Genomic DNA, 12,570 nt, shown 5'->3' on the forward strand with positions numbered 1-12,570 from the left:
TGTGCACAATTGAAGACTCAACTAAACTAAAAACAAAGCTTTACCTGTTTATGCTACCTGTCATAAATCCAAGAGTAGTTTCCATTAACACCACAGGGACATGTGGTCACTTGCTCTCTGATAAATGCTGGATTATGCTCCAAATGGATATTCTGGCCATGTTTTTGAAAGAAAGAAAACCTTTGACAGAAGTAACTAACACCCATCAGGCTCTACTTGGAAATCAGAATCCAATAGTGATATCAATATAATGTATGTTACATAAAATTATAAACCTTTGATCACCCTATTAGCAAATTAAATTAAAATTCAGTATGGATGCTCTTAAGTTATATTAATTTTCTTGAAAGCTATAATTTGACAATGTCTTCAGAGATGCTGACATGAACTTAGATGCAGACAGAATAAAATGAGAAGTCAAAAATACATATAGCATGTTACATTTACCCTGGATAACTTGTACCATGTCTGTTCTTCACATTTCAGTGATGATGATTAATCCATTTAAACAATTTGGACTGAAACCTAAACCACTGTGAAGCATGACATACATGCTGTTGATAGATCTTAGATTTGGAGTTTTGGTAAGGTGAGCCCCAGTTAAGAGCAAGCCAAAAATAAAATGCAGTAGAGAAAGAGACTAACGACAGGAAGACACAATGAGGATATGTAGCAGCAACTGAGAAATATAAAAGTATTACGGAAAAGAAAATTGAAACTGAGAAATAAAAACGACGAGCGGGAGAAAATAAAAGTTGAGAGCAAATAGTAAGTAAGATCATGTTTATAAAGAATTAGATCAACATTTTTAACAGGTCGGTTGTTTACATATGCCTCTGCGCATTGTTAGTCACATGGAGCATAACGTAGTGAACAAAAAAAAGGATTTAAAAAACATTTCTCTTTTACACACAGATTTTGTTTTTGAAACATTGACTGTAATTACATTAGTCTAACTGCCCTACAATTAGCTCTGTAACCTTAGATTTTATACCATGTCATTTGAGGAATGCATTGAGCTCACAATATTGAAATTGACTAGGATAAGCAGGAACTCTAATTTCTGTTTTAACTATGTATTAATTGCAGAGGTTACACTTAGTAAAGTAACATTCCGAATCCAAATCTCTAATATCGGTAAGATTGTATTCCCATGTTATATATAGCAACCATGATGAATTGAAACAGCACACATAATGCCATAAATTATCTGATCCATTCCTCAGTGACAGGAAACAGACTACTTGTATTTTGGCAGAGATTGCATATTCTGTAATCAAAAACGGAGCCTCAGAGTTGATGGGATAGAAGTCATTAAATAATAAAGGTCATTCTATGACAGCTGCTTAACATTAAGAAGCTAACATTAATGGTCAATTTCTAATACTTTTTGGATGTGTTAAAAACTATACATTTGAAATGAGGAAATGCTAAATCTGTTAGTATAGTCATCCTCAATCCTGAGAGTCTGCATAAGGTGGAACTGGCATATATTTGTGTTAATCCAAATACTTTGCAATGATAACAAACTTCTTCTCATGGAATAATTACTGCCGTAAATCTAAAATTGGAGTAATTTTAAATATATTATTATATCACCAAGGAAAAAAAAATCAACTATGTGACTATTTCTCTGTGTTAATAATAGATGTCACAAATGTTGCAAGAATTTATTTGAAAATGCTATAATGCAATGAGTGTCAAAACAGTGATCAGATGTAATCTTAGGGCCTCAGCGTTGAAAGGAAAACATAGTAATTTATAAGTATGCTCTTTGGTGTGGCACAGGGAGGTGGGGTTAGTGTGTTCTTCTTCATAAATACACAGGTAAATTTTTCATAGTAAAGATGTAAAAAGAAAAGAACACTATCTATTATAGAGCTTCCAATCTGGAGGAAATGGTAAAATGTCAGAAAGAGTGAATAAAAATTCAAATTGCTTGTGCAAGTTGTACAAGAATGGTTACTGCAAGGTATGATTTTCTGAGAGAAATATAGAAGAACCTTGTAGTTGATCTATCGCCTGACATGACATGCCACATCTCAGTACCCTGCATGAGGGCAGAAATAATCCAAATTAGTACTAGTTGGATAGAGTGCCTGGCACTGCTGACCCTTGAACCTGTGCCCATTTGTCAAGTGCACTACTAATGTATATGGAGGTTGCTTTGGTCATTGCTATGCTTTGCACAGAAGAATATGTAACAAAAAACATACTTTAACATAAGAATATCTTTGTAATGGTCACGGATATAAATGATGATTCTATTTGTCGACTATCTGGCTGACTTTCTACTAGCATGACAGAAAAGCAATGGAAAGTACTTGTCATGATTTTCATGACTGTGTGCTGAATTAACTTGGAATGTATCAAGTTAGCTGTGAGGTGTGGATGAATTTACAATTGTACTATTGACCCTTACAAATTATTAGCCATTGGGAGAGAGGGAAATAATGTGGTGATGCAACACACAAAGAGGTATCGACTTGAGGGAATTCTGAATGTACTCAAGATAAACAAAAAAAGGAGAAAAAGCCAGCAGAGTATTGAGTACAGGCGTTGGGAGGTCATGTTGCAGCTGTACAGGACATTGGTTAGGCCACTGTTGGAATATTGTGTGCAATTCTGGTCTCCTTCCTATCGGAAAGATGTTGTGAAACTTGAAAGGGTTCAGAAAAGATTTACAAGGATGTTTCCAGGGTTGGAGGATTTGAGCTATAGGGAGAGGTTGAATCGACAAGGCTGTTTTCCCTCGGAGACTGAGGGGTGACCTTATTGAGGTTTACAAAATTATGAGGGGCATGGAAAGGATAAATAGGCAAAGTCTTTTCCCTGGGAGTCCAGAACTAGAGGGCATAGGTTTAGGGTGAGAGGGAAAAGATATAAAAGAGACCTAAGGGGCAACCTTTTCATGCAGAGGGTGGTACGTATATGGAATGAGCTGCCAGAGGAAGTGTTGGAGGCTGGTACAATTGCAACATTTAAGAGACATTTGGATGAGTATATGAATAGGAAGGGTTTGGAGGGATATGAGCCGGGAGCTGGCAGGTGGGACTAGATTGGTATGGGATATCTGGTCAGCATGGATGGGTTAGACCGAATGGTCTGTTTCCATGCTGTACATCTCTATGACTCTATGACTCTATAAGCAGCAAAAAGAACATCTTCACTGGATAACTTGCACCAAAGAATGAGGCTTAAAACGGATTGTCTCTTGGAAATGAAGACATGCAAGCACCATTTGCACTAGATGTAATGGACAGTGATTTAAGCCAGACATTTTTACCTTCACCATCCCGCTCACAACAGAATGGTGCCAGAAAAAAAAACCTAAATAAACTCACATTTGCCCACAGTCCCTTTGCATGACCTGAAAGACAGTCAATTACTTTCATATAGTGTAAGCAGCTGAGTGATATAATGCTAGAAAGTTCAGTATTTGCACAGCTCTTTCCCACCATTCCATGATGCCACCTCACAACATGTGATTGAAGGATAATGGAACAAGTATCAAAGGAGGGATGATTCATGCAAACCTGCACTTGAAAGTAGTATCGCAATGATATAAATACAGACATCTGAATGAAATTAATTGCTTATGTCAATCAATTCTTTCTTGGTCTGAATTCATTTTGCAAATGAAAAGATTGCACATAGCCAATTGTAAACTACCTCAGGGAGAGTACTGGCAAAGTTAGACCTGTAAATATTGACAAGGAGGAAGTGTTTCACGGACGAGGAGAGAAACATACGAGGCAGTGGGAGAATGTGTAATTGTGAGGGATGATTTTAGGAAGAGGTTATTAATAGCAGAGGCAATCAACAGTGTACTGAATCATTAGTTTCCCGCGATGAGTTTATCACAGGTGCATTATTAAACTGTGATAACTTAAAAGTGACATGTTACATCCAATCTCCATTTTAAAAAAAAAAGTAGTTTCCATTTATTTACCTGCTGGGTGGAATTCAAGAATAAGTTGTGAATACTTAAAAGACCTGCCTGGCACGTCTAATTGACACCTTTGTTAACTCCGTCACACATCTTTCATGTTTGGCCACCAGTACAGAAACACTTGCACAAGAGAATGTAATTAGTCCTCACTGAATGATAGATTGAATAGAAATGAACAGAAGCAATGTCAGAATCTGATCTCAAGCCTAGTTTCTTTTTTAAAAAGGCAAATGATATAGGAATATTATTCTCCTGTGAAGGTAGTGCAGATTGTTTTTTTTTTTACACAGGACTTTATTCGCCCTGTCAATTGGGATGTGAGGCAGGTGGGTACTTCAGTAGAATCACATTGAAATGTCCTCAAGTGGAAACCCAACAACACAATATTGGATCCACATTTTGTTGATGGCATCATAGGACTTGGCCAAATATAGTTCAGCATTTCCTGGACTCTCCTGAGGTATTGCCAGATGTCACAATATTGGTGGCAATGAAAACTACAGCTGTCAAACGAGTCTGTTACTGATGTAGGCATGATGTTGCAGAATGGCTTGCAGAATAATTCTGGGTGTGCAGTCAATTCCATTGGCATTGAAAAGTACCATTATACTGAAGACCTGCATACCAAACTTGTTTTTTGGAATCCACTGAGGACATGTCCAAGATATCCCAGATAGTCACTGATCAGTGCTATTTGGACTTTACCAGTGCTTTGATCAAGACAGTCCAAGAATTATTAAACAGATCTTGTTAGGGAGTTGGCTCAATTGGCTTCAAGGGAGGCCACTGTAGATTAGCTCCAGTTCCAATGTTTAATTGATTGTTACCAATTGTCACCATTAAAGTTCACCTTGATCAACCTATTTCCTTTATTAAAAGGAAAGAGTCTTAATCCATAAACACTTGACTGGTGTGTAACTCAACGTATCCCACCAGTGCATGTCCAATTCTCTGGGAGCAATTCTTGTACTTATGTACTATGCTATTCTTGATCTGCGTATTGGAAAATAGGTTGGCAGTGTTGAATGAGCACAATGACATGGCATTGTTGTTGATATGCAGTGATATGAGTTTTGCCTCCAGCAGTGTATGATTGCCTGGTTTATGATGTTGCCCATAATGTAAGCATCAGACTTGGATAAAGTGGTATTGAAGAACCCAACAGAATGTTTATTGCAGCTCAATGTTGTTTCTAAACATTAAATTCACAGACACATTTGATTATAAAGATTAGCATTTTTATACCAGGGTATCATTCTTCAAGCAGCTGGAGTTATGATACAGCGATGATGTCATGACAGTGTCTCTTAAAGATATACTGAAATACTTAGAATTTTACAAATCTGCTAACTTACTGACTGTGCGACATTTTAAAGCATGCAGTCTTGTGTAGACTTCCCAAAGATGGAGGAATCCTTCTCTGTATATTTTGAATACTTGTCTAGAACTGGTTGTAGCAACCTGATTAACTATTTGGTCAATTCATGTTGAACATCATCAGTCATTGAATACATAGGGTGAGAAGTGGCATCACTTTTGTCTATCTTGGGAAGACCGTGCTTGGGTTTGTTAATAAAACGTATGATAAACAAAAACATTAATAGATTATCTCTTCTAATTCATTATGAAGTTAACTATTGGCTCACAGACAATGTATTGGGCTGAGCAGATGATGTAAAATTGAAAAAACTTACATGTTGAATTTCAAAATTCAATATCATCTCTGGAAAAGTCTGCGATTGGACACATTTTGAAACAGAATTCAACTTGCCTTTTGCTGCGTAAATACATAATAAGAAACCTAATTATGGTGCTGTATTATAAACTCCCAGCACAGCTAACTCATTTTAAGAATTCCGCTTTTTAAGATTTGAGCATTTTGAAATAATTATAATGTCTCTTCTTGGATATTTATTGGCATAAAACTAATAAATATGTCTGTGATGATCTAATCTGCTGTTTGAAATAATAATTATTTTCTTGATAGTTTTGCAGCACACAGTTTTCCATGATGAAATTATTTGCATGGGCAATATTCAAGTTTACATAATAATTGAATGCTATTGGTAAATTATTTATGCTATTACTTGACTTACTAACAGTAAACAGTTCATTGATGTGAATTTTCTATAACCGTTCTATTTTCTCAATGCTTTGAACAGTTCATTCAGCAGCTCTTTCTATATTACTTCAGGTGACACAGATTTTGAAAGGGATACTTGATTCTCAAATGAAAAAGTTGACGCAAAAGTAAAGCTCATTGGAGATGTTAATTTTGAACCCAAGGCACAACCCGACTAGAGAAATTTGATGCAAAGCTGCAATACAACTAGTGAGCTATGAATTTCTCATTCATGGGAAAAAATATTAAAGCAGTCAATCAAATAAAGCATATATTTGATATGCATCGCTGGAATATGCAGCAAAGTGATTCTATTCAGATTCAGGCGACAATAGAAGCTAACAAATCGAAAGAAACAGCAGCCAAGAGGAAGAAAAATATATGAGAGCAATCTAACTGTCATGTATTATCCCATTTTTCTCAAAAATTGTCAACTGGTTCCTTCATATACATTTCTGAATTTTTACAAGCTGATGATCAGTTTAATTGGCAAATATTTTAAGTACATAAAGGAAAATGAATGTAAATCCTACGAAGCATAACTTCAAACCAAGTCCAATCTATGCCCGACAATTCTCTTGGCTATTAAAACTGGTTGATGTCTGAGGCTGGGTATCTGAAAGGGCAATCTTTGAAACCATTATTATCCTCACATCCCTCTTTCCAAATTAAATTACATTAGATAGTACCACTTATGACTTTGTCACTTTCTAAACAAGTTAACAATAATAATTTATAATATTAATAATAACCTGTCTGGATCTCCTATGTTATACGGTGCACCGTATTGTGGCCCTTAATCATTGATTACCTTTGTCATCAATTACTTTTATGCAATTATCACAAACAATTGTTCCACTACAATCTCAAATGCATAATTAGTCTCACAAGCAATATTAACATTGGAAGGTGCATTTTATTATTAACTTCACCATCTTTGCCTTCAGTCATGAGTGATAATACCTTCTCTTAGATATTATCTGCTTTTATTAATACCAATTCATTTCTTACTATACCATCCATCCACTATCATTTACTTTTTTTGTAAAGTCCTGATCTCTTTTTCCATCTCCTCGATAGTCTTTTGAGATTTCTCATGATTTTTAAAAGGATTGTTCACCCTTGTTTTAACATACTGTTCTCCATCCTATGCCATTTTATTTCATTAGAGTCCATTACATCTCCAGCTTTTCCAAATCATTGGCCTGAAAAGTTAACACTGTTTCTCTCTCAATAGCTCCAAAGACTAGCTAAGTATTTCTAGCATTTTCTATTTACTTTTTAAAATTTTAGATCTTCCAGCATTTGGACCATATTTTGATTAAGCAGATACTTACCATTTGAAGTTTCACTATTCTTTTGATCTTTTAGTTACTACCTATCATTACCTCATTGGATTACATCTATTCTATCCATCATTCATAACTATTGAGTTCCTACTGTTGATTCATGGTCCTCTTTAAAAAGTAATGCCACAAATTTTCACGTAGATTAGACAAACCAAGCTAGCAAAAATATGGAATTATCACGAGATTGTTTTCTTGATTGTAAATCATGGAACTAAGTAGGGAATAAACTATTTTAGATCTTGTCTTGTCCAAACATAATTTATAATCTCATAGTAAGGAATCCTCGGGAGAAGATTGATCATAAAATGACTGAATTTCACATTGAGTTCAACAGTGGCATATGTGAGTTCTGAACTAGACTATTAAACTTAAATAAGACCAATTACATAGGTGTACGGATGAATTTGCTACACAAGGAAATTGGACAGTAGCTAAGCCACAGCGAAATTCTAAGGAGATATTTCATGATTTTCAACAAATATGCATTCTGTTGGAAAAATAAATACTTCAGGCAACATGTGATCCATCCATATCTAGCAAAGATGTTATTGATAATATTAGACTAAATAGATGATAATGTTGCAAAGGAAAGTAGTAATCTGGTGGAATGAATGTTTTTGAAACCAGCAAATTGTGACATAAAATGATAGAGAATGAGAAAATAGAATATAATGGCAAACAAACAAGAAATTAGCAAGATTGTGAGAGCTTCTACAAATACGTAAATGGGAAGAGAGCGGAGGCAGAGACAAGATAAATTATAATAGCAATTAGGGAAACAGAAGAAATAAGGCACAAATATTTTGAACCTGTTTTCATGGAAACAATATCAGGAGTAGTAGGGAACCAAAGATCACTGTAAGCAGCATGGTCAGAACGAGGTTAAAAATCACACAACACCAGCTTATAGTCCAACGGGGTTATTTGGAAGCACTAGCTTTCAAGGTGCTGAGTCTTCATCAGGTGGTTGTCTGATGAAGAGGCAGCACTTCAAAATCTAGTTTTTCCAAATAAACCTGTTGAACTATAACCTGGTGTTGTGTGATTTTTTACTTTGTCCACCGCAGTCCAATGCCAGCACCTCCAAACATGATCAGAATGAGGAAGATTTCACCTTTGTGAGACAGAAACAGAGTGAGCCACTGAGAATTTGCGTCAAAGTTGGAATTCATGACAGAAGGGGCAAATGGTGCTTTAATTGAGGTTTATTGTCCAGAGTGCGAGGTGGGTAGGAGAGGAAGTAAGGGATGGATCAAGAGATCGACCTGGACTAAGTCCAATGGTGGCATAACCTACAAATGTAGGGAAAGCAGCTGAAAATCATTAAAGTGGTTCTTGTTAAATTTTCATAGTAAATTCATACTTATTCTAAAAGGAATAAATAGTTTTTAGAATTACAAATGGCAAGTCAGAAAGTGGAGGTCATAGGTAGACAGGGCAGTGAAGAAGGCTTTTGGCAAAGTGGCTTTCAACAGTCAGTGCATTGAGTATGTAAGTTGGGAAGTTATGTTGCAGTTTTATAGGACGTTGATGAGATCTCACTTGGAGTACTGTGTTTAGTATTGGTCATCTTGCTGTAGGAAAAATGTTATTAAACTGGAAAGAGTGCAGAAGAAATTTACAGGGATGTTGCCAGGACAAACAGTCTGATTATACGGAGTGGTTGGACAAGCTAGGACTTTTTTCTTTTGAGTCATTGAAACGTACAGCATCGAAACAGACCCTTTGGTTGAACTCGTCCATGCCAACCAGATATCCTAAATCAATCTAGTCCCATTTGCCAGCACTTGACCCATATCCCTCTAAACGCTTCCTATTCACATACTCATTCAGATGACCTTTAAATGTTGAAATTGTACTAGCCTCCACCACTTCCTCTGGCAGCTCATTGGAGACTGAGAGTGGATCTTATAGAAGTGTATAAGATCATGAGAGGCATGGAGAGGGTGAATGCACTCAGTCTTTTTCCCAGGGTTGCGGAATCAAAGGCTAGAGTCCATCAGTTTAAGGTTAGAGGGGAAAGAAAAAAAAAGAACATGAGGAATAACCTTTTTACACAGAGGGTGGTACACATATGGAATGAGCTGCCAGCGGAAGTGTTTGAGCCGGGTATATTAACAACATTTAAAAGGCATTTGGACAAATACATGGATAGGAAAAGTTTAGAATGATATGGGCCAAGTGCAGGGAAGTGGGGTTAGCGTGGATGAACATTTTGGTTGACATGGACCAATTTGGGCCAAAGGACCTGTCTCTGTGCTATAGGACTTTAAGAACGAAGTGGTTTATATACCCTGCAGTACATATGAAGTCATGAACATATCATGTGTCCCAAAAAAATGTATCTGCATAAAATGTCACCCGCTACATAAGCTTAAGTTTCTGGTTTCAGCAGTTAAACAGTGGCTGGAGTCACTGTTGTGCATCCGCGAGGCAGATGACTACATGGATAGCATGTATAGGGAGGTGATCACAATGTGTAAGTTTAGAGGGAATGAGTGATTACTAGACAGCCTAAGAAAATCAGGCAGGTAGTGCAGAAGTTACCGGAGACTATCCTGCTTGCTAGTCGGTATTCCATTTTGGAAATTATAGAGGACGAAAGTTCTTGGGGAACTGGAGTCAGAACCAAGCTCATGCCCTCATGTCGATTTCGTCTTTATAGGGGAGAAGGAAGAAGAACGGAACAGTGATAATTAAGCAGGGTTCCTTTGTCAGGGGATCAGACAGGCATTTCTGTAACATGAAAAATGACTCCAAGGTGGTGTGTTCTTTCTCTGTGCCAGGGACAAGGAGGGGCTGCAGGATATCCTTCTGGGAAAACTCCTTCATTACAGGAGTCATGATCTATATTGATAACAATGACATAGGTAGGAAAAGGGGCTGAGGCCCTGAAAGCAGATTTCTAGTAGTTAGAAAGGAAATTAAAAAGCAGGACCTCAAGAGCAATAATCTCAGTGCCATGTGTTACAGCATAAGCACAGAGGAATTGAGACCTGTTCTGGAGCAGTTGTGACCTGTCCAAGTCGGACAGGCTACACCTTAATATGACTGGACTGATGTCCCTGCAGGAAGATTTGCTAGAACCCATTGGGCTGGGTTTAAACTAACTTGTCAGGGAATGGGAACTGAAAAAGTAACCCAGCTCCAAAGGAAATAAAGTTGTTAACAGGAAGTGAAAAATATGCTTGGGCTATGAGAAGACAGTGGAGTCAAAACCAAGCAATAAGCATGCTTCAAAAGTGATGTTAAAAGACAAAGTTAAGGCACTCTATCTGAATGCATGCAGCATTCACAAAAAGGTAGACCGAGAATCTAAAGGCACAAATCGAGCCGCATGGCTATGATCTAATTGTCATCATGGAAACCTGGCTACATGATGACTAAGACTGGGAACTGAGTACTCGAGGACATTCAGTATTTAGGAATGATTGACAAGATGGAAAAGGAGATGGAGTTGTGCTGTTAATAAAAAAAGGGATTAGGACACAAGTGAGAGATGATTTCAGATTGGAAGAACAATTTATAAAGTCTGTCTCGAGGTATGATTTATGGTGGAACAATGGCATTTGGAGCTACACCATTTAAAAAACATAAAAAACTAGTATAAAGTATATTGTTACCCATTTTATATCAAAGTGCCCTCATTTTTAATTCTTCCTCTCCCTCCACTATATCTTAATGTAGTGCCTAGTTCCATAATTGAAGTGGAGAGGACCCATTGGTCCTGAATGTTTGGTTGGGTAACTCCTGGGGACACTTGTGTCTGGATGTGCCAGACAGGCCAAGGGTGCTTTTCCAATAACACATTTTCAGCTCTGATCTCCAGCATCTGCAGTCCTCACTTTCTCCTCCTTTTTACCAGATACAAGTTGACCCTCCCTTGGCAGTAAAATTAGAATTAGAACTAGAATTAGCTTTATTGTCGTGGACTTGAATGAATGCAATGAAAAATTTGCAATGTCATCGCTTATGGTGCCAGGAACAAATATTTAGGTATTTGGTACAAAATTGAAAGAATATTAAATAAAAGTTAAGCATAAGAAGAAAAAGGAAAACAAATTATTTGAATTGCAGTCATTTTCACCCCAGTCCATGCCAGCACCTAGCCTCCAGACCACAATAGGCCAAGTTTCCAGACCATGCCGGGCTTCAGGCCCAGTCTGCAAGGGTCTTGCATCCCCAGTTCTGGTCCCCGGTTGGCCTCCCCTCCCCAGCTCTGGCTCCCCGTTGGGACTTGCCTCCCCTGCTCTGGCTCCCTGTTGGGACTCGCCTCCCCTGCTCTGGCTCCACGTTGGGACTCGCCTCCCCTGCTCTGGCTCTCCGTTGGGACTTGCCTCCCCTGCTCTGGCTCCCCGTTGGGACTTGCCTCCCCTGCTCTGGCTCCCCGTTGGGACTCACCTCCCCTGCTCTGGCCCCCGGTTGGGACTCCCCTCCCCAGCTGGGACTCTCCTCTCCAGCTCTGGCTCCCGCTTGGGATTCACCTCCCCTGCTCTGGCCCGTGGTTGAGATTCACCTCCCCTGCTCTGGCCCGTGGTTGAGATTCACCTCCTCAGTTATGGCCCCCCCCCAGCTGGGACTCGATCTCCATCTCTGGCCCTGGTTGGGACTTGCTTCCCCCACCAGCATGGTCTGGGCCTCAAGTCCAGGAGTTGCCTCTTCGTTTCCCCTCCGAGTGAGTTTAGAGTTAGAAGTTTGAAAAGAAAAGAGAAAAAGAGAAATGATTGGTTGAGCAGAGGCGCCCAGGCTGGAGCATCTGACTGTGCTGATATCTTGGACTTTTATCTCACCAGGGAGCCACAGAAGATACTGGTGGGGTCTTTCAATCAGTCACAATTGCATCAAACCTTGTTACCAATGCCAATTGTGCCAGTTCTCGGCACTCCATCTCATTTCCCAAGCTGAGTGCTGCAGTCTGGGCCATAGCATTTAGCAATATACAGAACAATCTCAATCAGCCGAAAAAGACGAGCGGGGTGTATTTTGCTATTGTTCCGATAACTGATCTGATCATAAACAAAGTAAGCCAAACTGAACATAATTACATTTTTAAAAATGTTTACAGAGTTTTCATTTCATTTAATTGATATAATATGTACAAACATTGGGTATTGCTTAAACATTCGTGATATTTTACAAATAAAATC

General features: G+C 38.3%; 1 protein-coding gene across 1 annotated transcript in view; it reads left to right on the forward strand.

The window, feature by feature from the left end:
* The first annotated feature begins 675 nt into the window (after positions 1 to 675).
* Positions 676 to 12,570, forward strand: part of si (sucrase-isomaltase) — a 236,353-nt gene continuing 224,458 nt past the window's right edge. Inside the window, exon 1 of the mRNA XM_087993626.1 lies at positions 676 to 768. The gene's annotated coding sequence lies outside the window, so the exon portion shown is untranslated. The remainder of the gene's footprint in view (positions 769 to 12,570) is intronic.

Source organism: Chiloscyllium plagiosum, unplaced genomic scaffold, assembly GCF_037043375.1.
Source record: "Chiloscyllium plagiosum isolate Xiang-an unplaced genomic scaffold, Cpla_swu_hap1 HiC_scaffold_13, whole genome shotgun sequence".
Lineage (NCBI taxonomy): Eukaryota > Metazoa > Chordata > Chondrichthyes > Orectolobiformes > Hemiscylliidae > Chiloscyllium > Chiloscyllium plagiosum.